This window comes from Gopherus flavomarginatus, chromosome 4 (genome assembly GCF_025201925.1).
Source record: "Gopherus flavomarginatus isolate rGopFla2 chromosome 4, rGopFla2.mat.asm, whole genome shotgun sequence".
Lineage (NCBI taxonomy): Eukaryota > Metazoa > Chordata > Testudines > Testudinidae > Gopherus > Gopherus flavomarginatus.
Genome location: NC_066620.1, coordinates 2441284 through 2467439, shown reverse-complemented (window position 1 = coordinate 2467439; position 26156 = coordinate 2441284). Strand labels below are relative to the sequence as shown.

The 26156-nt window shown below is 45.0% G+C and overlaps 2 long non-coding RNA genes across 3 annotated transcripts in view; both read left to right on the top strand.

The window, feature by feature from the left end:
* The window catches only part of LOC127049903 (uncharacterized), an 83697-nt gene extending 78432 nt beyond the window's left edge, over positions 1-5265 (top strand). Inside the window, exon 3 of the long non-coding RNA XR_007774106.1 lies at positions 5203-5265. This is a non-coding gene — a long non-coding RNA (uncharacterized LOC127049903). The remainder of the gene's footprint in view (positions 1-5202) is intronic.
* The window catches only part of LOC127049898 (uncharacterized), a 201298-nt gene continuing 180400 nt past the window's right edge, over positions 5259-26156 (top strand). The window contains exon 1 of one of the 2 annotated variants that reach the window (XR_007774100.1): positions 5259-5305. This is a non-coding gene — a long non-coding RNA (uncharacterized LOC127049898). Of the gene's footprint in view, positions 5306-20607; positions 20666-26156 lie in introns of those variants that run through there. The other variant, XR_007774099.1, reaches the window with a different exon arrangement.

Genomic DNA, 26156 nt, shown 5'->3' with positions numbered 1-26156 from the left:
TAGCCACTCAATTTCCTCCTTCTCTGCACTATATGCCGTGGCTCTGGCTACGTCCGGTCCCGGGTATTGTTTGGAGCAATGGCATAGTTAGGCCTAACAGAGGTCTGCTATGGATTTTAAGAGTCTGTTCTGATAATTTTTGACAGCATAAGTGTAAGCAGAACTGCATATGGTAAGAAATTGCAGAATAATCCTGTTGAGTGTTGTGCACATCAGAAAATTGCGGAGTAATCGGGTTTGTGAAAACAAGGAAAGATAAAGTAACTGAAAAGCTAGAAAAGACCAGTTTAGACTAGTACTAAGCCTGTACTGGTGGAGAGTTAACCTGGGAATGAGACTAATTGATATGTATAAGAAAAGATAACAAGAAGTTATCAATAAGGCTGTTTAACAAAGAGAAGTTGAAGTTGTACTGTTTGGTTCTGGAGGTGACTGATGTGATTATCCTGATAAGTTTCCCACTTGTGAGTAACTGATCATTACACTGAGTGTTTTGCCTTAATAAGTATTTTAGATCCATCTGCTGAGTACAGATATCCAATGAATCAATCCAACAGATATCATGAAAATCCATCCTTACAACCAGGGTCTTTCGCCGTACTTGGAGATCCCTGGCCTTGGTTGCACTAACGACCTGCTCTCAGGCCTCCTCCTCATCTCTCTCCAAAATACCACCACCAAAGTGATCTTGCAGTTTCCTTGCTGTAGTCACATCACCCTTTAAGTGGCTTCCTGCCCCATCCTGAGGCTAGGCATCATCTCATCTCACTCTACACCTCCTCCCTCATTCATTCCACACACTCCCATTTCCGTCCTGTGTCCTCCAATCTCTGCCTCTTCCTCTGCTCCTTTTCTCACTCGTGCCTTCTTTCATGCTGCCCATTACCCTGGCATCAGAGCCATGACTGGTCTGCCGTGTGCCCTCTCCTACCTGAGTGCACAGAAAAACCCACTGTTTTCCTGAAGTCTCCTGTGGCATGTCTCTCATCAGTGTTGTCCACAGTCTTCCTTCCTCCTGCCTTGTACTTGGTTGGGTTAGGCTGTCAGCTTTGTGGGGGCATGGCCCATGTTTTGTCCAGTGTCTTGTATGTGCGAGGGCCATGTAAACAACAATAATAATGTCAGAGATCCCTCTCGCCTGACGTAGAACAGTGTGTCACAGGCTCTCATAGACAAAGGAAAACACATTCCACCCAGGGGGCATCATGCTTTTATTTGTCAGGTTTGTATTTTCGTAACCTTTCAAGCAGCTATTTGAACTTTTGAGAAACAAAAAAATGCAGGCGCAGATAACCTACCACGCGCTGGAGCTGCATGGAGAAGAATCACCCAAACGCAGACAATGTAGCTTTTGTTATGAGATGTTAAGAGTTGACTGTGTGCCAGCAGGGAGTGTTTTTATCATTTGCGTTGCTCAACACTGGGACTTAAGCCCACACACCCGGTGCTCACTTCACTTGTGACCTTTAACTGTTTTTTAAAATTTCATTTATGGCTTGTGCAGCAGATTAGAAGGTAAAATTATCAGTGACACTGTGAACCCACCCTATCTGCCCTTATCTACATGTCTGATTGAGTAAATCTGAATACGGAGGTGGTATCAGATCAACATTTTTGACAGATGAGTAAGAAAATCAGAAGGCTTCAAATGTGCAGCTGATCAATCATACTGGGCCAGGGCTGCTCAGAGGAGGAGGCAAGGGGGGCAATTTGCCCCAGGCCTTGGGCCCCACAGGGGCACCCACAAGAATGTCGGAGGCCCCCCCGGCCCCGCCCCTGCCTTCCTCCATTCCCCGGCACCTCAGTGCGCCACATCTAGGAGTGGTCCTGGGCAGAGCTAAAGCGGCGTGGCTCCGGCAGGGCCTGAGCTCCTCCCGCTCAGAGCCACATGGTAAGGGGGTGGGGCCTGAGCTCCTCCCGCTCAGAGCCGCGTGGTAAGGGGGTGGGGCCTGAGCTCCTCCCGCTCAGAGCCGCGTGGTAAGGGGGTGGGGCCTGAGCTCCTCCCGCTCAGAGCCGCGTGGTAAGGGGGTGGGGCCTGAGCTCCTCCCGCTCAGAGCCACGTGGTAAGGGGGTGGGGCCTGAGCTCCTCCCGCTCAGAGCCGCGTGGTAAGGTGCGGGTCTTTGAGCTGTGGCCGAGCGGTGGGAGCTCAGGTCCCACTGGAGCCACACCGCTGCAGCACTGTCCAGGGCCGCTCCTGAATGCAGCGCGCTGAGGCTCTGGGAGAGGGGGGAGTGGGGGTAAGCGGCATGGTAAGGGGGCTGGGGCTGGGGCTGGGGGTGTTGAATAAGGGGCAGGGAGTCCCGGGGGCAGAGGTTCTGGAGGGCTGTCAGGGGATGAGGAATGAGGGGTTGGATTGTGAGTGTTCCAGGGGTGTTTTAGGACTCAGGGGTGTGTGGATAGGGGTAGGGGCAATCAGGGGACAGGGAGCAGGGGATATTGGTGGGGGGTGAGGTCCTGGGGTGGTGGTTGGGGGGGTACCTTGGGGGGGCGGTGAGGGGACAAGGAGCATGATGGGTCGGGGATTCTGAGGGGGGCAATTAGGGAGCAGGAAGTGGGTCGGGGTCGGATAGGGAGCAGGGCCAGGCTGTTTGGGGAGGCACAGCCTTCTTTACCCTAAAGCTCATTCAGCAGTTTGAGGCTTGCAGACAGCTATTTAACACAAAGAGCCAAGCTGATATCTTTTCCCTTAGGGCTACCATCCCTTTCACTTCTCAAATGCCAAATTATAGTCTACATTTAATTTCAGTGCCATAGGGAGATTCATGTGAGGGGAGGGTAGCTTCATTCAAAATTAGCCACTTTAGATTAACAGTGATAGAGCCAAGAGAGGCAGGGGGGAGGGATCACATGAGAAGAGCAATATCCTACACCACCTACCTCCTTTCCGACCCTGCCAAGGGAGACCCTCCTCTCCTGCATTCTCTGAGGGTTCAGAGGGATTAATTCAGTGGTTCTCAAACTTTTGCACAGGTGACTCCTTTCACGTAGCAAAACTCTGAGTGCAACCCCCCTTATAAATTAAAAACACTTTTTTATATATTTAACACTATTATAAATGCTGGAGGCAAAATGGGGTTTGAGGTGGAGGCTGGCAGCTCGCGACCCCCAGTAATAACCTCGTGACCCCATGAGGGGTCCCGACCCCCCGTTTGAGACCCCCTGGGTTAATTTAATTTCAGCACCCTGTGTCCATTCACATGTTTGTGCTATTTTGAGCATTTCAGTTTTCACAACATAGGCTCATCCCAGGTTCTGGAACAAGCTCAAATGCTCAGTTCGTGGAGTATTACATAGTTATACTAAAGACAAAACCATCTCCAGTTTGTGAGGGACCCCATGGAGCCAGTCTCTAGGAAACAGATAAATGCATGGAGGTTAAGTCCATTAATGGCTATTAGCCAAAATGGGTAAGGAAAGGTGTCCCTAGCCTCTGTTTGTCAAGATGGATGGCAGGAGAGAGATCATTTGATCATTACCTGTTAGATTCACTCCCTCTGAGGCTCTTGGCATTGGCCACTGTCGGCAGACAGGATACTGGGTTGGATGGACCTTTGGTCTGACCCAGTATGGCCATTCTTATGTTCTTATGTTCTAACCTAAATGAACCCAAGGCAGATATGAGTCAAGGAAGCCAGCAAAGTATCAGAAACCTGGAAAAATCTCTGACTGGATGGACTCAGGCATTTGGTCACAAGCTGAGGTGGTTCAAAAGTTTTGGAGTTCTTTTAAGCAGAATTTTTTTATTGTTTCTTTAAACAATCAAACACAGCAAGCAGCAAATATTTGGCTACACACTTCTGAAACCCCAAACCATGTTCAGGTTTTGGCAGACTAATTTCAGCTTTTCAATTAAAAAAACCACAACAAATTTTGAAGGAAAGCAGACATTGTCCGTGATTTTTTCTGCTTTTTAAAAACTCCTAGTTTTCGATCCAAAAAAAGTTTTGATGAAAAATATTTGTCCAACCCTTTTAATGAGCTTTAGTGCCTTTTAGCACTAGCTGATGCTGAGAACCAGTGATACCTTGTAAAGGTGACTTGAAAAGAAGCTTTCTCAAAACTGGGTTTGTGCTGAGATGCGGAAGGTTTTTAAACATATATTTTTCCAGGGAGAGACTGGGGGCAAGTGGGGCAATTTGCCCTGGGCCTCACAGGGGCCCCCACGAGAATATAGTATTCTATAGTATTGCAACTTTTTTTTATGGAAGGGGCCCCCGAAATTGCTTTGCCCCAGGCCCTCTGAATCCTCTGGGTGGCCCTGTACTGGGCAGTGCATGCAAAGCTGAAATGTGATTGATGCACATGCCTCTCCCACCATTTAACAACCTGAAAAATGTTTTTATCAGAGCAAAGGCCTGTACAAAGCAGCAGCAAATCTTCAGATGTGTTTTCATTTTTAGGTTTATTATATTTTAACTTTCTTGAGCGCATCCATGCAAGGTATTTGTGGGGATGTTGTTGGATTTCGTGGGGTCGGTAGATTCTGAATGATCTGTTTGACAACTGAATAAATGGTTGGTGGTGGTTCCTGATCCATTTGTTGCCATTAAGCTTTATTTCACAGTGTGAACTGAACTGAGCTTCTGCTCTGTCCTGGTGCTACATCACCTTCAATGAAAGAACCTGAGGTTGGATAGGGAAATGCAACAGCTCACCCAAGGTTTGCGTCTCCTCATAATGTGCACTCGCACCTAGTTTAAATGAATCTGTTGGGCCAAATCCACAGCTGGTTTAAATTGACTCCCATGGGGCTGTGCAGATATAAGTCAGGTGGGGATCTGGCCCACTGACTCAGGGTTCAAGGCTAGGAGGAGCTGTTATAATCATCTAGTCTGACCAGCTGTAGAACTCCCCCAAATGATCCCTACAGCAGTTCTTTTAGGAAACCATCCAAGTTTGGTTTAAAATTTGCCAGCGATGGAGATTCCACCGTCACCCTTGGCAAATTGTTTCAAGGGTTAATTACCTTCACTGTTAACAATTGATGCCTTATTTCAAGTTGGATTTTTGTCTAGCTTCAAATTCCAGCCATTGGATGGTGTCAGACCTGTCTCTGCTAGATTGAAGAGCTCAGTACAAATATTTGTCCCCTGTGTAGGTGCTCATAGACTGTTATCAAGTCACTCCTTAACCTTCTTTTTCTTAAGCTAAATAGACTCAAGGAACTCAGTCACTAAGCGGCATGTTTTCTCATCCCTTAGTTATTCATGTGGCTCTTCTCTGAATCTCTCCGGTTCACCAACATCCTTCTTGTATTGTGGACATGGGATTCCAACAGCGGTCACACCAGTGCCAAACACAGAGGTAAAATACCATCTCTCCTCCTCCTGAAGAGTCCCTGTTAATGCACCCCAGGCTGGCATTAGTCCTTTTGGCCGCAACGTCCCACTGGGAGCTCATGTTCAGCTGATTCTCCACCATGATCCCCAAGTCTCTGTCAGAGTCACTGCTTCCCAGCAATGAGCCTGCATCCTGAAAGTATGGCCTTTGATCTTTGTTCCTAGATATCTACTGTGATGCTGCCTGCAACGTGGGTACCAACCTCAGGGCAGACTGGTAGGAACCAAAGCACAAACCCCCAACTGGCTGCGTGCTGTGTACTTAGTTCATAAACCAATTACCAAGTGTAAACTCCTCAGGCACTATAACATGGAATCACAGATAGATTGGAGTACCCAAGGGGACTATCTTGCCACCTATGTGACAGATGGTCCCTTACACCAAGAATCACAGCAATATTCAGATTAATTCCAGTCCCAAAGGACCAATCACCAACCCCAGGTCAATTGCACCTTAGATTTCACATCGAAGACAACGGTAAATAAATATTTATTAAATAGGGAAGGGAACCCAAAGAGATATTTACAAGGTTAAAACAGACAGATACACAAATGGGTTGCAATCAATAGTTTCAAAAGATAATAGAATAGTAATAGTCCTTTAGGGCTTACCCAGGCTAAGCAGTTGGGGATCTCTTGCTTATGCTTAGAAATACTTTGTCCTGCCCCCTTCAGCATCAAAGCAGCATAGAGATAATCAGTATCTTTTTGTTGTTCTCTTGTACCCCATGCTTTTGGGTGCAAAGCTCAGCTGATGGGAGGAGTCCCTTTCATGACTCATTTTCATGGGCAGGAGGCAGAACAAGAGAAGTCTTTTGTCCTCTTGCTGGTGGTATGCAGGGAAATTGCAGTTGCAATGTCCCACAGTAGTCTGCCCAGTATAGATGGATCTTTCCTGTTGGGAAGGGGTGGGAGATAATACATTCTGTTGAAGATCAGCCCCTCACACTAATTAATGTCTTTGTCCTGCCTGGTGATTTACACAGTCAGAGAAGCACACAGGACAGCCACTCAAATATTCCCTTACACTATGGGATACAGATGTTACAAGTGAGATTAATGTCGGCAGCAACTTACAATCATTCAATAAAGTCTAGACACTAAACACATTCTTATACTTCTAATATCTGTTTTAACAACACTAATACTGACTCTAGTTATTCTTCTGTCAGTGTTCAGCTGAGACATGGGGCCTTGGCATGAGCTGGCACCTGGTCTGCCGGAGTCACATATACATTTATATTTAGCTGTATTAAAATGCATATTGTTTGCCTGTGCCCAGCTAACAAAGAAATTCAGTGACCTGTCCTCTTCATTATTTACCACTCCCCCAATTCTTGCATCATCTGCAAACTTTATCTGTGATGATTTTATGCCTTTTTCCAGATCATTGATAAAAATGTTAAATAGCATAGGACCAAAAAATAATCCCCGTGAGAGCCCACTGGAAACACACCTACTCAATGATTCCCAGATTGCAATTACATTTTGAGACTATCAGTTAGTCAGTTTTTAACCCGTCTAATGTGTGACATGTTCATTTTATATAGTTTTTTTTTAATTAAAATGTCATGCAGTACCAAGTCAGAGTATATTACATCAACACTGTTACCTTTATCGGCCAAACTAGTAATCTCATTAAAAAAAAAACAGATATCAGGTTGTTTGACAGGATCTATTTTCCATAAACCCATTTTGATTAGCATTAATTATATTAACCTCCTTTAATATTTTATTAGTTGAGTCCCACATCAGCCTCTCCATTATCTTGCCCGGGACTGATGTCAGACTGACAGGCCAATAATTCCCGGGTCATCCTGTTTACCCTTTCTAAAAGTTGGCACAGCATTCGCTGTCTTCTGGAACTTCCCCAGTGTTCCAAGACTAGTTGAATATCAACATTAATGGTCCATTGCACACTTCAGCCAGCTCTTCTAAAGCTTTTAGATGCAAGTTATCTGGACCTGCTGATTTAAAAATGTCTAACTTGAGTAACTGCATAGTTACACCAGGGGGGAGCTGGTCCTTTTGACTCTAACGGGGCTATGTGTATTTACACCAGATGGCGGCCTGTTATGTTTTGGATTTTCTCAGTCCTGGCTGACCGTGGGCAGTGCTCAGCACCCACCACTCTCCCTGAAGTCATTGGGAGTTTTGGGTGCTCAACATCTGCAATGCCAGGTTTTTGGGTTGTATTATGTACTAGTGAAGAGAGTGTGGGTATGAATCTTTAATATCCTTTAGCAAAGGGAATGCTGTCTAAATGTATGTAACTGCGTAGGGTTTTGTATATCTACAATAGTCAATGGCGTATAGATTAGCTACACTTTAATTCTGAGAATCTGGTGATATACAATAGACTGGGTGTAGTATCTGGCATCTGCTGGGTGCAGCAGAGAGAGAGCACTGCCAAGGAGCCGGTTACAGCCTCCTGACTTTCTGTCGAGCTCTGGCCCCAGGTTAGAGCAGACTTGAGTCTGCTTTAACCTATGGCAACTGGCTATGGTCCCATATGGACATCCAGAGTATATCCAGCCTCTCTCCTTCCCCACTCTGATATGTAAAGTAGCATAGAAGCCAGCTCCGTTAGCCGTGTGCTCTGCCCCCACCCGGTGAACCCACAGCAGGGTAGTTACGTTGAGTGAATCTCCACTCCATCTGTGCTGCCTGAGCATTGCACAGGGAAGAGAGCAGGGATGAGAAGCATCCCTGTCTCTCTCCAGCTGTGGATACAATATTTATGGATCCATGTTAAAGGTTTAGAAATGAAATTAAAGCCTGGTACTTTTATTTCCTTTCATTCAATGAGATTTATTGTGCTTTTGCAGCTGAAAATCACAGTGAAATATTTCCAACTTTTCTTTCTTCCTTTTGTGCTAGCCCCGTGGTGTTGTACAGTTCTTGAGATTTACCATCATGCTAGACAAACATCACATGCAGGGTTTTGTAAACACTTGTCATCACACCAATGACCTGCCATCGCTTGGGATAAAGCTGTCTTAGTGCCCAATGTTAATTTCAATACCAGAACGAATAAAGGCCATAAGTGTTTTAGCAGCTTGCAGGAAAAAAGGATTAGAATGTCGCCTTAGCAGAAGCACATTTTATTGGCTTGTGTGCTTCCCAGGAAAATCTGAACACTGCAAAAATTATAGCAAAATGCTGGTACTTTTGCATCTGAACAGGCAGAGAATGCTAATAACTGGGCCAAAGCAAGATTTCTGCCCATTGCTGCCATGTGCTGGAAACTATTTCCAGTGAGACTCACTGATCCTGATTCTCAGCTACACCAAGGCCCCTTCACGCTGCTTTGGCACAGTAAGGGTGCTGTACGGAGAGAAAAAACTGCCCCCTGATAAAGCACCCCCAGGTCAGTGTAATACGAGGATGAAGGCTCCATGCCAGCCCTGTTCTCAGCCCCTAGTGTAGGGCATGTGTTGGGAGTGGGCCAGGGACAGAGTAAGTGTGGCCAGAGGTGACTGCCCTGTGTCTATCTTCTGCTTCCCAGGGCCCACAGGGGACGGTGAGAGTAAGTTAGACCAGTTCGAAGGCTGCTCTAACCTGTAGAGAAATTTCACTTGTAAATGGGACAGAGTGGTCTCTGCAACACCATGAGACCGCCCCTCACTCCGGTCCCAAAAAGGCTACAATACAAGTTCCTTTCTCCCCCTACCGTATTTGGCCTTTTCCTGTCTCTCATCTCTGGTGCTGTTTTCACTAACTTCTGTGCTGCAGCAGATTTCAGATTAACTATCCCAGGCTCTGCTACCTCCCATGAACTACTCCAATGTCTCCTCCTTCCCACTCCTGCCCAGTCTCTCTCTTCCTTCCCCAGGCCCCCAGCTCACCTGTTCCAGGACCTTCTCCCTCTCCCCATGCTCCTGTCCTTCCCCCAAGCTCACCTCATTCTTTCTTTCTCACCCTCAAACCCAAATGAGCTCTGGCAACTGCTGCTGGTTGCCATCGTGTGCCATCCTCCGCCACTGGTTGTTGACTTGTAGAGCCGAGTCAGAGGTGAAGTGCAGGAGAAAAGGGAAAACTCTGAAAAAGGTAAAGCGTCCCTCTCCAGAGAGCGAGGGGAAGAGAGCTCCCATATTTCTAGCAGAGTCACAAATGGAGAAGCCAGAAAGCTGTCGGGGGTCGGGGGCGTGTTGCTGGATGAGGACAGAGATAATCCTCTAACATATGAAAAACAGAAATGGGCCAGATCCCCAAATGCAGAGCCAAACAGCCCTGAACTGTGGGGGAGTTTGGATCTAGATCAGGGTCGGGCAAACTTTTTGGCCTGAGGGTCGCATAGGGTTTTGGAAATTGTATGGAGGGCCGGTTAGGGGAGGGGGTTGTGGCCCAGCCCCTACCTCCTATCTGCCCCCCCCTCGGGACTCCTGTCCCATCCAACGCCCCCTGTTCTCTGGCAGCCCCTCTGGGACCCCTGCCCCATCCACACTCCCCCGCTCCCTGTCCCCTGACTGCCCCCGCTCCCCTACCCCCCCACCCAACCCCCCTCCTTCCTGACTGCCCCCTGGGACTCCTGTTCCCATTCAACCCTGTTCCACCCTGACCCCTGTCCACACCCCCACCCCCGACCATCACCCCGAACTTCTCTGCCCGGTGGCTGGTGGCGCTGGAGCCGCACCGCCCAGCTGGAGCTGGGCCACGCCGCTGCCGCCACCGCGCAGCTGAGAGACCGGGTCAGGCTGCCCCGGGAGCTCGCAGCCCCACAGCATTGTGCCGGCCGCAGAGCGAGCCAGCTGAGGCTGCGGGGGAGAGGCCTGGGCCTGCCTCCTGGGCCTGGAGCCTGGGGGCTGGGCAGGACGGGCCCGCGGGCCCTAGTTTGCCCACCCTGATCTAGAGCCAAGCTTGTGGCTCCAGCCCATCTCTGTGTCAATCTAAAACAAATGCTTTGTTAGAAGTGCCTGACAGGAAACAGAAATGTTCCCCTTTCCCCAGGTTTAAAAGCTCATTGTGCTTATGCGTTCAAGTCGAACTCAATGCCTGTTGTAAAAGAAAAAATGATGAACGACCCATAGAGGTTTCTCATCTTCCTACAGCTTAATAGCCCCAAAGACTGCTCTTAACCAGGTGCTCGCGTGAGGGCCCTGGTAACGTTGGCACTAGGAAATGGCTTTCCGTGGTGCTGCTCAGCGTAGGTTCTGACCCTTGCTTTTGTATCCCACTGTTGATCTCTGGGTAAAATTCTCAACAATGCCCAAGTCCCAGTTCCTTTAACGAGACTTAGAGTCTTAGGTGCCCAAGTCACTTCTGAAAATCAGACAAGTCACTTGAGCACTTTTGACAATTTTATTTTATCTGCTATCTTGACATTCCTTTCCTCACCGGCTCATTAGATAGTGGGTGCACTTAGAACATTTCTACTGTTTGAGAAAAATGACCATGAGCTACCAGTATTCTCCACACTTCCCAACCAGCCCCCGAGTGAGGACAGTTGGACTCTGTCACGCACTCTCCTTCCTCTCAGCCACTGGCTTTGAAAAGAGAGAGGAACAGCGTCTTAGCATTACGTGCTGCACTACGGCAGCATTCTCACAGTTATCCTGTAGTAACGAAAGGCAGCTTTTTCAAACATGGCTGCCAGAGGAAGTGGTTGGTTCCCAGAGGTGCAGCGCATCTGCAGATCCCATTGACTTACATGGAAACTGCACATGCTCAGAAACTCAAAGTCAAGCCATGTAGGTGCCTAAACACAGAGCTCGGTGCCTAACTTTAGACACTGAGGCTAAGATTTTCAAATGGAAATGGTGATTTTGGGTGCCTCTGGCTTGTGGGTCCAACCTGAAGACACCTGAAAGGGGCCTGATTTTCAAATTGGACACCTCAAAATGGAGGCACCCAAAATCACCAGTTGCATTTGAAAATTTTGACCGAAAGTATGAAAATATTGAGCTACCTGTCTCAGCATTGCTAGTCCAAATATTCGAATATCATGAGCTAGTCCCCAAACACTCAAAAAAGTTTTTTAGCAAATAAACAGTTGGGGTTTTCTTTATTTGTTTCCATTTTGTGAGCCTTTGAGTTTCATGTTTTCAAGCTCTTCTCCTCCATCACAAGAGCGAAAAGTGAACTTTGTCTTTAAAATGAAAGAAAACATAATCTCATGCAATTCTACATCTCCAGGAGCTGGGCATTCTAAAAAAAATATCAATTATCGCAAGATTCACACTAAAAATCATGAGAGCTGGCAACTGTGTCTTTCTAGCCATGCAGCTAGACTAGCATGATGGAAAAATAAGCCACTGTGAGAGGTCATACAAACCCCACTCCACTCAGGAAAGGGTCAATGGGCTACCAGAAGCCCAATCAGCCAGCCTTGTAACATCTGGGGCAGGAATCAGGCTTCCAGGAAGAAATTCTGCTCAGCTGGGGAGAGGCAGGCAGGGAAGGTAGATGTGGCAAAGAAGGCTGGCTAGCACTGGCTGCTGCTGATCAGGTCTCACTGAGGAAATGGGAGAGTTTGTTTCTTCATAGTTGTCTTGGACTTTGGGTTCCTTGAAAGGGGTAGAACTGTGGTGATTCAGTACAACCCAGAAGGTCTGGGAGGTTGGGTGGAGCCACAAAAGACCGAAAGGGAAATTGATTCTGTACTGTATGCTGTCACAAGGGGGTGCTCTGGTAACAGTGTGCTTTTACAACCCCCCAGTATGGACTCAACACTGTAACACTAGGAAAAGAACAGGCCTGCATGCCTTACCTCGCAACAGCTAAACCAGACTGCTGGTTCAAGGACTTGGATCGCTGATTCTGCTCTGCACCTCCAGTTGCGTCCTGTGTGATAGATGATGGCAGGCAGAGCCCCTGATCTAAAACCCATTGAAGATGGCTTTCCAAACTTTTCTGTAAGCAAATTCAAAGATGAACATTTTTAGCTGGATTTTCTCTCGTGTGTTCTGCTACAATAGGCCAATTTATGTTCATGAAAGTAACATTGAAAATAGCATGTTTCATTAGCAAACACCAACTAGCTGACATTTGATAAAGCTATTTCTATTGTTTAAAGTCCTCCATTCAATTTAGGTTTGGGATTTGCTTGTAATGAGGTAAAATCTGCCATATGAGGCTGAGCCATTTATGCTTCAGTCTTTTGAGTATTTTGGAAGGAGCTTGAAGCTACTGTCAGCTCCAGAATTTCTTGGCATAGCTTTGTTAATGCACCTGCAAAAGATATATTTATCCATCTGGCACCGTTACATGTAAATAGTCCACATCATGTCAAGGCTGCAGAAAATTCTCAAGAGCAATAGAAATAGGAACAAAAAGAGAACTACTGTCAGCTAAAGTGACTAACTGAGTAACAGATGGTTTGCACTGGAAGAACTGGTAATGTGGAGGTGACTTGCAAAGGAATCATTGTATACCCATTCTCCTTCTTATGATGCTGGTTTTTTTTCCCATCTGAAAAGAAGAAAAATATTTCTTTCACATGAGAAGGTCGTCCATGTCTACAGTGGAAGTGTCTATGGACAACAAGGAGAACTAATGAGATGTTGACATTACAGTTGCCAAGAAGTGCATCTGCAGTAATTGACAGTACATGTAATTTTTGTCCACACTGTACAAATCTTCTTTTAAACATTTTTTTTGTAAACCCCTACTTAAAGCCTTGGGAGAAATGTTTTTATTAAGGAGTTGCTCCCTGAATGCCTTCTAAGGCTGAGCTTGCTCCCAATCCATATCTCAATCATCCAAGAAAGATCTCCAGAAAAACAGGGACAATCAGACATCAGCAGGCTCAGCACAGAAAGTGCAAAAGGAAGGGTGAAATGTGGCTTTAAGCCACTGTGGCCCCTTGCCTAACTCACAGCAGTGAAAAGGCTGCTTATGGGGCTGCTCTGCAACCAGGAGCAGTACAGAATCTATGTATTATAATCTATGGATTATGCAGTTGCATTTTCAGAAATCTTTCTAGGTCCAGCTGGCCCCACAGATAGATCTAACTTAAGCAACCAGTGTTTAAAATGTAGGCAACTCAAGTTGACATTGACCTTGGCAGCATTACAGGGGTAAGATTCCCCCAAGAGGATCCATTCCCAAGCCTTTTCTCTGCTGCATTCGGTATTAACGTGTTTCTGTCGACAAGAGGCACATATGTCTTTTTTCCAGCATTTAAAAACTGTCCAAATATAACTGTTGTGGCCAATCCAAACAAAACCCCATTCATCTTTTGTGTCCCCTGAGGCCCTCTTCGGAACGTACCAAGGCAGAGATGCAGCTCAAGGGCTTGGGCCAAATCTATGTCTGTTTTGTTACTGATCCCTCTTCAGTGCTCTGGTGCCATTGAGAAACTGGCACTTTTTAGTGGCTTTTTGCACTAGTACATTAATCCCAGCTGACTTCACTATACTTCAGTAATCAGGCACATTTTGTAATTAAAATGAAAAATAAATAAATAATCCATAATACTCACCCTTTTCTATTAGACTCAGAGAGAAGTGTGTTTCTTAGGGCCTGTCTACATTGCAGTCGGAGATGTGATTGACACCCGGGCTGGTGTACCTGCATTAGCTTTACCCGAGCTAGCTCAGATAAAAATAGCAATGAAGGCATGGCAACATGGACCCAGCATGGGCTAGCAAATACATATCCAGGGCTCCAGGTGGACTTGTACAGCCTGCATTGCTGCATCTTCACTGTGAATTTTATCTTCCCTCATCTTTTGCAAACACAGAGAAAATGCAACAGGAAATGCAGCTGAGATCTGCCAAAAGCTATTTTTATCCCTTATCTCTTCAGTTGCAAACAAAGCCAATGTGTATCAGGAAATGCAGCTGAGATCTGCCAATAGCTCCCTCTGGACCCTCACTTAGATAGAAAAGTCTCCTTTGGTCCCTTTGAGGGGACCCAGGAAGAAAAACTTTCCCCATGCTTGTACCTCACATCCTTGCTCTTTAGGGGTTATTGGGACAGAATTGGCTCACTTGTGCCTGAAGAGGTAAGAGCCACTTACTCTGGAGATAAGATGAGGAAATGGTGAGAAAAAATAAGAACGTTCCCCACCATTTTTAGTGATTCGTTTGATGAACAGTGGATATTGTGGGTTTAATTCTGATGCCTTTAGTCACTGAGCAGGCCCTTCCTCTCCAAACAGCCCCGTTAACATCAGTGGGACTGGTCTAATTAAGGATGACAGAACTGAACCCCACAGGAGCATTTCTCATGGGTATTCTCAATGAGTATTTCTCATTTCAAACTGGGAGGGATTGCAACTGCTTTGGAGGACAGGGTCAAAATTCAAAATGATCTGGACAAGTTGGAGAAATGGTCTGAGGTAAACAGGATGAAGTTCAATAAAGATAAATGCAAAGTGCTCCACTTAGGAAGGAACAATCAGTTTCACACATACAGAATGGGAAGAGACTGTCTAGGAAGGAGTATGGCAGAAAGAGATCTAGGGGTCATAGTGGACCACAAGCTTAATATGAGTCAACAGTGTGATACTGTTGCAAAAAAAGAAAACGTGATTCTGGGATGCATTAACAGGTGTGTTGTAAACAAGACAGGAGAAGTCATTCTTCCGCTTTACTCTGCGCTGGTTAGGCCTCAACTGGAGTATTGTGTCCAGTTCTGGGCACCGCATTTCAAGAAAGATGTGGAGAAATTGGAGAGGGTCCAGAGAAGAGCAACAAGAATGATTAAAGGTCTTGAGAACATGACCTATGAAGGAAGGCTGAAGGAATTGGGTTTGTTTAGTTTGGAAAAGAGAAGACTGAGAGGGGACATGATAGCAGTTTTCAGGTATCTAAAAGGGTGTCATCAGGAGGAGGGAGAAAACTTGTTCACCTTAGCCTCCAATGATAGAACAAGAAGCAATGGGCTTAAACTGCAGCAAGGGAGATTTAGGTTGGACATTAGGAAAAAGTTCCTAACTGTCAGGGTAGTTAAACACTGGAATAGATTGCCTAGGGAAGTTGTGGAATCTCCATCTCTGGAGATATTTAAGAGTAGGTTAGATAAATGTCTATTAGGGATGGTCTAGAAAGTATTTGGTCCTGCCATGAGGGCAGGGGACTGGACTCGATGACCTCTCGAGGTCCCTTCCAGTCCTAGAGTCTATGAGTCTATGAGTCATAGCAGCCTTCATGTGAGGGTAACACTTAGCAGCAAGTGGGTTGTTGCTCTTGGGTATTACAGACCCACGAAAGGCCTGATGCTGCACTATTAAAGTCAATGAGAGCTCTGTTACTGACTTCAGTTAGCACAGAACTCGACTCTAACATAACTATTCTCCCATTTAAAAAAGTCTCAACTTCTTTAGTTGCAACGTTGCAGCAAATTCACAAAAGAGATATTCATTGCCACTGGCTTTCCCAGCAAAACTAGACAAACGAGTGCAAGGGATAAGAGTATAAAAGTATTCCTACAGCTTTGAGTTAGAAAAATAATTGATTATTACACTTCTTTGCCTGTATAGACCTTTTTTTTCTTTTTTTGCAGACTAATAAGCAGGAGATATATTTTGCAGCATCTGGTCAGAACTGTTTAAAAAAGTGATCATGTGATTTGTGAGCTATTACACACAACACTCTTGAACATAGTCAGTATAGTGAGCTTTCCTGTTTATTTAAAACATATTTTTAGGGAGATTACAAAGGACTGTTTTAGAATTTAGCTTAAAGCTAAAGTCTTATGTACGTGACATGAATCATCTTGACACTGGTTGCATTAATTGTGCCTTCTCTCAACGGAGGCATATCCAAATACTGAATAACAGAAAATACTGTAAAAAAAAAAAAAACAACAACAGAAAACACTACTTTGTAGTGGCCCATCAGTTTGCTAATTTTCTTGTCAACATTTCTCCTCAGTTCTAGCAAATTGAAATGATTGTCATTGTTCTTATTTGTGAAGAACTGATTTGCCAGATAATTGATGGATTGTATTGGGTTTTTATGGCTAATAATTTCTTTACTTTAATGTGAGTTGCGGCTAACACAGAGATTTTTTTCCATAGAATCATTTGTCCTTGAAAAACATAAAGTCAGCAACTTTTATTCCCTTTTGTGCCTGACATTTAATAGGTTTTGTTTTCAATGGCAAAAGATACAACTTTAGTATTTATGCAGTAGTGTAAGAGAGGTAAAGATAGAGCCAAAAGCAATAAAATCAGCATAACCACAATTAAATGTCAGCTGATCAACTTGTAGGAAATAGTTTTCTATTTTCCTCCCCTTGTTCTGCTCACAAGAGTGTTGTGATTTAGCAGAGAGCCCAAGCAGCAAATGAAGCAGTTGCTATATGCTGCCCCGCTTCCAGCAATGTGTTATTAGTTATCAGGAGAAAGTTTGATATGAAATGTGAGCTTGTCTTTTTCCATAACTTCATACAATTATAGAGACGCTATCTTAGCGTGCAGCTTGCACCCTTTCGGCAAGACATATCTCCTTATGCTATATTAGGGCTATATGCACTGATATAATGAAGCAACCATTTAGCAAGGAGGCACTCATTCGGAGTTTTCAGACTTCACGTTTTTCATTTTGTTGTTCCCTTTTTCCCATTCTGTGATCAAAAAGTCCTAGTTTGGAGGATCACTGAGTCATTCTGAAAGCCATAATATTTTCCTGCAATTAGCTCTCCCGACTCCATGAACATATCAGATTACAAAGTCACCTGGTGAACTTTTGGCCTGGATAATAATTATTAATGGATAAAACTTCCACAGAGTAGAAAGCAAATCCAGCTATAGTGGTGGTAACCCAATGGCCACAATAACTCCACAGCCACATCTCCATGCGTCTGATACCTCTCAAGGGTGAGAAACAGTCGCTCGCTTCCCCCTCAGGGACCCCCGATGAAATGAGGGAATTAGAAGCCTGTTCTCTGCACATGGGAAAAAGCAGGAGGCTGCAGCGGTGTCTGGTGACATTGCTGGAGCGTGTGGCAGGACAGACACATGCTAGCGCTGCTCAAGCAGCACTTAAAAATAGCAGCACAGATGGCGGCTCAGGCTGGTTGCTTGAATACAATCCTGCCTGACCTGTTGAGTACACACTTGGACAGCTAGCATAAGCCACTGATCATGCTGCTGTGGCCATGCTGCTATTTTCAGGTGCTAGCCTGAGCAGAGAGAGTGCACGTATATCCCCCCGAGCTGGGAATTACACCTCCCAGCCACAGTGTCAGCATACCATTAGTGACTAAGGCCTGCTATCTTTCCTGAGAGCAGCCTGGCGTTAGTCCCCTTGGAAATAATGGAAGATGGCAGCCATTTTTGCTCAGGGCAGACACATTTTCATCTGCGCAGGCTGCAGAGAAATGGAGGCCATCTTGGCTTGTTGACCGTACTGGGAGGTGGTGGCCATTTTGAGATAAGGTTTAAACCTCAAACGTTTGACGATAAAAATCTAGAAATTATGATAAACTTAACCCTCCGTTCTCTCAAGACTCATGATAAAATCATGAGGGTTGGCAACTTGGGGAGAGTTGAGATGTATGGGGGCAGCTTTCACTCCATCTGACTTCCACCAGGAAAGGTCTAGCTCCTTATACTACCAAAGTCAGTCTCAACAAACCTGGACTGATTCCAGCCCTGTTTTCCTCCACCCCTAACAATTGTGCTAATGATTTATGATGTTGTCTAGACTGTGGCATCAGAAATGGACAACAAATCTCCATAATTGACAAGGATTTTTTTATTTAATACTGGTGTAGAGTGAGCAGATAGCAAGTGTGAAAAATCGGGACAGGGAAGGAGGTAACAGATGCATATATAAGACAAGGTCCCGAATATTGGGACTGTTCCTTTAAAATTGGGACATCTGGTCACCCTATGAACTGGTCCTACCATGGCCTCTAACATTTTCTAATGGTCTGGACACTTGCTTGTGAGCACACTGCATTAGACTAAATGTGAGTGAAGCTTTTTAAATTAACTGCACCTACAAGTTCATGGAGAAAAAAGAGTGAAATAAAATAGTAAAAATTATTTTTTTTTAAAAAACCCAGATGGAAAATTAGATTCAAAGGCCAGAAAGAATCCCAGATGTAAACACTAAAATGACAACATTTAAAGAACTTTGTGAAAACACTGGAATCAGGAAAATCTTTCCATTCACTTCAGTGAGATTTGGATCAAGCTCTAATTATTCCTCCTCTTGCTCCGAACTTGGCAGCAGCTGGCAGGGGGTGATAAGAGACATTGGGCAGTTGTTTGTCTCCAACACAAGCTTTCTTTAAGACGGCAGGGGCTTTGCCTTTGAACAGGCCAAGTGAAAGTTTGATGCTCCCAGGATAAATATTGCTCGAGGCAGCTCACAATTGGGCACCTAGGGGGTAGCCACATAAGAAGTGGCTCCCATATCAGATCTGGTGTCCAGAAACAAGAGCTGGAACCAAAACCAATTCAGATTTAGGATGGAAACAGTCCTCCCAGGAGGTCTGTGGCAGAACATGGGGTTGAATTTGAGTCTCAGGAATCCCCCACAATAATCCTAACCACCTCAGCAGCCATCCCCTGTAAGAGGTTTATTCAGTTTTTATTCAGTTCTTACTCTGGTACACACAGGTGCTTAGCTATGGAAGTGCATAGTGTCTATGCAAGCAAAGGTGTGGAAATACGCCGCTCCCGCAACTGGCGAGAGGCACGAGGGAACAGTGCTGATAGGCAGCAGTCAGCAGTGTGCCAGGTGCTGATTGTTAGCAAACTAGGTCCTCTGTTTGACTGACCCTTCAAAAAAACAACAACCAACTCTGGGAATTAAATACAAAAGAATGCTCATAGTTGTGGATATATAACTGAAACGAAAATGTCAGGCAGCAATATTAACTCCGTCACATTGCACGTGGGTAGCATGTTCTGTGTCTGTTTTACTGGTTAAATACGCTGCTCAGAATACACCCAAAAATGTGGAACGTGGTCAAGTTAATGTTGCTGTAGGAACCTCAAGTTGTTCAGATTACTGGTGGCTTTTGAACTTTTCTGTGTTTTTAACTGAATGTTACAGCAGTGGTGAGTTGTTATGTGATAGCACAAAATCAGTGACTTCAGAACTTAGTCTAGAGTGCTCCTGTCTGTGACCCTTGTATTAGCATTGCATTATAGTACCATTTCATTTTCTTTCCTTCATCTTTCAGACACTGTTTAATCCAGCTTTGATTCTTCAGTTCTGGCCACTTCCTAAGTTTCCGGGGACTCCAAGGACGGAGTCAATCCCTCTGGCCCCACCTCCTCCTAGCTGGAGGAGTCCAGATGATATGTCCAACTACTTGAATCTTGCATGCATCTGTAACTCAGAGGTAGTTCCGTCTAAACCCAAGTGGCCATCACCTTGGGTGCCCAGGCCACAGCACTTCCGCAGAGCAACTATATTTTGTTCTCAGTTTAACAAAATATTTGACATTTCAGTTTATTACTGATAACAGGCAAGTGTTGCAGCTGTGTCTGGTTTATTCTGTTAGATAGCCATTTATAGCTTCCTCCTTCTCTGCTCTGGCCTGGATGCAGTTTAGAGCAGCCTAGTGGCTGCTCTAATCTGAGCCACTCACTATGGCCCTAGGAACCATATGCCATCTGGGAATTGCTAGAGCTTTCTGCCCTCAGGCCATTCCCCCTGCCTGCCCCTTACTACTGCCTGCCACACCCCCAGAGCAAGGGGCTGCAGCATGGATGCGATGTAGGAACCATCCACTGGCTCCTACTTCAGCTAGGGACTCCTGTATGTTGTCCCCAGCTGGGGAGTTATGGGAGGTTTCCTCTCTTTCTTTGCGTTGCCTGAGGAGTGCAAAGGGAGTGGTGTGGGTTCAGAATCTAGCCCAATGCTCTGGAAGGCTTGCCATGTGGGGATTTGCTTGTGTCGCACAGGTTTTGCAGATACTTCACATTAGCAGTATGGAATTGGTGCCGTGCATCTAGTTCCCCATTTAAGGCACCAATCCTGCTCTCATTTAAGTCAGTGTGAGTTTTGCCATTTGATGTAAATGGGAGCAGGATTGGGCCATAAACCCCTGTAAAGGGAATATTTCCCACGGCAACTTTCCATGCAGGTCTGAGAGCCAGGCATTGTATTGGGTCTTTAACCCATTTTTAGTAAGGTCTTTTTAGTCCTCCAAGTTTAGCCCAAGTTTGTGGTTTTCAATAGCAGAGGCACTTTCTGCTGGGAATAGATTCATGTCTTTGAGAGGGTGCAGTTGGCTGCTGCTGTGGAAGCGACAGTGACTATCCACCGTGGGAAAATACTCTTTTCCCCTTATTTCTGGCAAGGGAATTACACGGCCATATAAATCGGTCAGTATTCCCAAGGCCGGGGCAGTCTTCCCAGCTGTGTTTTACTCGATAGCAGCGGTGGTGCGAACTACAACAATGAGAATAATGGTAAGCGACGGACAATTTTTGTTGTTACTCAGCATTAGATGGTTTAGTGCTTGCTTTGGTGTTTGTATTTACTGTGCAATAGAGGCCTGTACAACAAGGATAATTTACCACTTGCAACATTTTATGTGATAAATAAAAAAGGTAAAACCGGGGTGGGGTGGGGCATTTATTATACTTGTTGGTACTTGGAATAAAAATAAATGCTTAGTACGACCATGCCACTGATTGGAATAAAGTCCTCTTTGCGACATCACACAGACATTTCACCGTGATGAGTGTTGGAATCCTGAAGAACGTTGTGGTAAGGGGTTTGAAGCAGCGCCCAGAATAAATACAAACATCCATAAACAGAGAGTATCAGATTTTCTTCATAGGCACAAAATAATGACTCTTCCTCCAGTGCATTTGATAAAAGCAAATCACACAAAAAGGACTTCTCAGTTGGTTGGGTTATTTTTTTCTTTCAAACTGAAACTGGATGAAAAGGAATGTCATGGAACAAACTCATGAGAAATTGTACAATACTGGACAGAAACTCTGAAGAACCTTTTCTTGAAACTTCATGCTCAAAACAGAAGGGAATGACCTATTTTTTTTAAACTCCTGTTTTTTGCAAATAATATTCCTTCTCCAAAATACTGTGCAAGACTTTTATAAAACCTCTGCATCTACTATGGGTAAAAATAGTGACTAGTAAAAGCAGGAAAGAATCCTGTGGCACCTTATAGACTAACAGACGTTTTGGAGCATGAGCTTTCATGGGTGCATACGTCTGTTGGTCTATAAGGTGCCACAGGACTCTTTGCTGCTTTTACAGATTCAGACTAACATGGCTACCCCTCTGAATAGTGACTAGGTTAATCAAACTCCATTTTATTTACTGTAATAGTTAAACCTTTCAGATGAACCAGTTGGATGTTCATGCAAAATACTATTTACCATTTAACATGTTTTAGATACCCAGGTAGCTGGATAAACAGAATGTCCTTCTTTCCAACACATACACCACTTCTTAGTTTATTCAAGGAACTTGGCAAATATCATACCTGTCTCATTATACCCTAACACCTGAAAAACAGTACTCTTGCATGTGAAAAATAAACTTAAAAAATCTCTAATGCTCTAAGACATTTTAACCATTTTTATTTAAAACAATCCTCTGTATATAATCTGCGGGATATGCTTAGTTTGATAAAAAGACAAAAGGAGCTCAGGGCAGATAAGGGTCATGGCAATTACATATAGCATACATTGGTGTATATTTCTTGTTTATAGGACAATAAGAGGGCCTAGATACCTTTCTGTTAAAGTTAGCATTCCAGTGGTGTCTTGCTCTTTGGGTCTTTCATGGGTTAAGACTGGGGTGGCCAACCTGGGGCTCCAGAGCCACGTGCGGCTCTCCAGAAGTTAATATGCTGCTCCTTGTATAGGCACCGACTTCGGGGATGGAGCTGCAGATGCCAACTTTCCAATGTGCTGGGGGGTGCTCACTGCTCTGCCCCAGGCCCTTCCCCCACTGCACCCCTTCCTGCCCACTCCCTGAGCCTGCAGTGTCCTCACTCTTCCCCCTTTCTGCTCCCCCCAGAGCCTCCTGCAGGCCACAAAACAGCTGATTGGGAGGTGTGGGGAGGGCGGGGAAGGGGCTGATCGGCAGGGCTGCTGGTTGCGGGGAGAGCTCATGGGGGGCTGCTGACGTTTTACTGTGGCTCTTTGGCAATGTACATTGGTAAATTCTGGCTCCTTCGCAGGCTTGGGTTGGCCACCCCTGGGTTAGGATATTCGTAGTAATCTTGCAGTTTACCTTTGCTTCTAAGAAACGGGAGTACTGTGCTAAATTAGAATGGAAATAGGAAGTGGAAATCCATTATGAAGACTGCTGCAGATGTCTTGTATAACAAACTGCACTTTCTTGGTCCTATTCCTCTGCTACATATTGCCTTGGTGTGAATGCAGCTTTGTTGAAAGGCAGCTTTGGTATTGCTATAGTGGCGGCTGTTGGTACTGCATCAACTTCTGTTTTGTGTTGCTGCTCAGCCACCCTCAAAGTTTTACGTGATAGTTTTTATCTGAACAAGTCTGGGCGTGCTAGCTCATTACCTCTAGAAGCCTGTTTGTTATATGATGAAAAATAACTGGAGGATGTCCTTGCTAAAACAGCATTGGTAAACATCACTGCTGAATTGCCAGTAGACCTAGTGGGAGCGTGTATTCAGCTTATAAAGGACTGGTAGTATGCCTATCAAGCTTACCTAGCACTTTGCATTTATTATCCTCTGATTTCAGTTAACTTTGACTTTGTCAAACTTAACTTCTTGGCTTGGTAAATTTGCCATGAGTAAGGTAAAATATTCAAAACACTTACATGACTTAGGAACCTAAGTTTCAAAAGTGACGTAGGCACTTACATAAGAAAATAAGAATGGCCATACTGGGTCAGCGGGTTTAAAACAAACAAAAGGAAGTGTTTCTTCACACAGTGCACAGTCAACCTGTGGAACCCTTTGCCAGGGGAAGTTATGAAGGCCAAGACAATAACAGGGTTCAGAAGTTGAATTAGAACAGTTAGCACTGTACAATCTCAGAGCTTGAAATATTGCCCCATTGCACTGTAAATATTCTCAGGGCCCACAGAACCTCCTGTATTGTACTAAAGTGAATGCAAAAATACAAATCCATAGAGATCGCTGGCAAAATAGATTCTCTTCCTGCTTTCCCCCGTTACGCTACCCTGTCGCGTAGGAGACTGAACACTCAACCGTGAGCTAGGAGACAATGAAGTCTAGTCTTGTCTCTGCCTAGTGTTGTTAATTCTGTGTACTTCCTAGTGCTCATTAGTGAGCAATATTCCTCATATCCCTACCTTAAGAGGCAGGAAATAGAATTCCTGCCCCCCGGAGAGTGGCACAAATCACTTGGGGCAGGCCTGAGAAAAGACTCCAACCCTCTTGCATGAGAGACCCAAGTCTCATCTGTGGAGAAACACTGCCTCTCAGAAAGAATGGGCTCAATCTATGTGTTTGCCGCTGCTGTCTGTACAATGGATCTGCTCCTGCGGACTCACCTCTACAAAGCATTTTATGATCCACAGATGGATAATGCAAAGCATCATTACAAAAATAAAACAAGTTGCTTCAATAATAAATAGCTCCTTCATGCCTTGCAAAACCCTCCTACCATCTAGATGTTTCCATTCACAACTGGGTCCCTACTTCATTCAGTTCCCCTCCCACCAGGTCCCAGAACTCGATCCCAACATGAAAAATTCCCTGCTTTTTTCAATTGACTGATTCCTGAATTGCATCCATCCCTCTCTTTGTCTGGGCACCCTACGTTAATTACCGAATAAATACAAAACCCATAATACAGAGGTGTAAAAAGGCTGTGTGGCTACCTTGTCATCTTGCCTCGCGACATAATCCAGGTTAATAATCTTAGGCTGCACCATGTAGTTTGGAGAAAGCAGGCTCCAGATGCCTGTGTGCCCTATAGCAAGGGACTGACCTGTCTATCTCTTGTTGAAGCCATTCCACTTTGGAGAAATAATTAGAGACATTAGCACAAGCTGACTGGCCTCGAGGTCTTCCATCTCCCACGTGGCTGCCCTCCCCACCAGGCTGCAGAGTCATTCTCTCTTTCTCTCTGCTCCCATCTCTGAGCCTGCCTACCAGACCGGAACTCGCCTATCCTTGCCTGGTTTGTGGCTCACTCAGGGTCTTAGGCAGGAGATAGGTGTCCAGACGCCAAGAGGGATGTAGCAGTGCCCATGTTCAGAGGCAGAAATTTAAGCTCTGAGGAAACTTTTACAGTGGAAAATTTAGGCACCAAGTGAGTTTAGATACCTACTGGGTTAGATGGCAGCCGAAAGGGGCGGTTGTGGATTGCAGTGGTGCCTAAAACTAGGACTTAGATGCCTAAAATTCTAGTGCTTTAGGCACCCAAGTTCCTATGCAGACCTGGGCCCTGTGTGTTTCTAACATAGCCCAAGCTAAGTGCATTGCAATGATCAGTGGCAAGGGCTGTCTTTTCTCAGGCCTGTTGGCAGGAGATTTTATCCCAGAGATGTTGCTTCTTATGATGGGATTTCTCTTCCAGAGTAATCTCCTCTCGTGTCCTTCTGCGGATTTATTGCTGAAAAGGAGGAGCAGTCTCCTAGAGCAGGTTACTGTGAAAATGAAATTCTGTCAAAGTACCTACGGCGTGGCATAGGCATTTGTTTGTAGTTTATAAAGCGAAACAAACAAACACAACAATCTAGCACTGAGGTTGCAAAACCATGTGTGCAAGAGTTCACATCAGCCGGGTCATTCAAGATCACTTCCTAACTTGCTTAACTGATGTTCGGATAATTTAGAACTAGAGACTGACTAGCCAAAATAGCCACGTAAGAAAGGAATTCAGCACAATGTGTGCTGAAAATGATTTTCTTAAAGAGCAGCTAGACATCAGGCGCTCTGTGATTATTATTTAGTTACACTCTGGCAGTGTTTAGAAGCTAGGCACTGGACAGTCACAGAACAGACATAGTCCTGACCCCAAAGAGTTACAAGCTAAGTCTAAGATGACAGTAGGGCGGCATATGGCAAACAGATGGGGAAAGAACGTAACAATGAGATGCTCTTGGCATGGCAAGTAGCAGTTATAACACACCAGCTACCTAAACATGGCTGAGTTTTTGGTAAGCATCCTAGCCAAGGTGAGTTTTAAGAAGGGATTTGAAGGAAGACAATGTGGTGGCTGCAGTTTTTTTAAAGGTCTATCTGACCAGCCAGCATGGGAGATGCCTTAGAATACATGTTGCTGGTGACATTATACGCATCACAGACCCTTGCTTTACATGGGAGCCGGCCCAGCGGGAGTCGGAAAGTCTTTTTTATTTTATTTTGCAGTACTGTGTGGCTTGCATACGGTTTTGATATTGTTAATACTTAATATTCGTGTGGCACTTCCCCTCTTCAACACACTGTGTAGAAACGCACAAAGTATCATCATCCTTTCATTACAGAAGGGGAAACAGAGGCAGAAAGGAGTCGATGTAAGGGGTGGGGTTAGAATTCAAGAATTTCTAGCTACCAGTCCTGGGCTCAGATCCATGCACATCTCTCATATCCTTGCCTTAGATTCCATAGGGTGTACAATAAGAATTTGAAAGAATGCAATCCTGTAAAAGATACAGGCCACCAGTTTGGTGTCATTTCCCATGGAATGGGAGCCACATTATTTCTGACCTGCATTTTCTAAAGTGACTAGAGATCTTGATTGCCTCAAAGGTTCTAATTTTCAGAGAGCTGATTCACCTAAAATGAGGAAGCCAAAATTGCTAGTTACTTGCGAAAATGTTAAGTTCGCATGGAAAAAAATAATGCATGCTTTAAGAACTCTGTGTAGGTGGACATCCATGGGGCAGAGGCAGTTGATGCAGGAATCCCTGCAGGATTGGGGTCTAAGTTCTTAATACGTGGCATGCCCCTTTTTACCTGGTTGGCTGAGATAG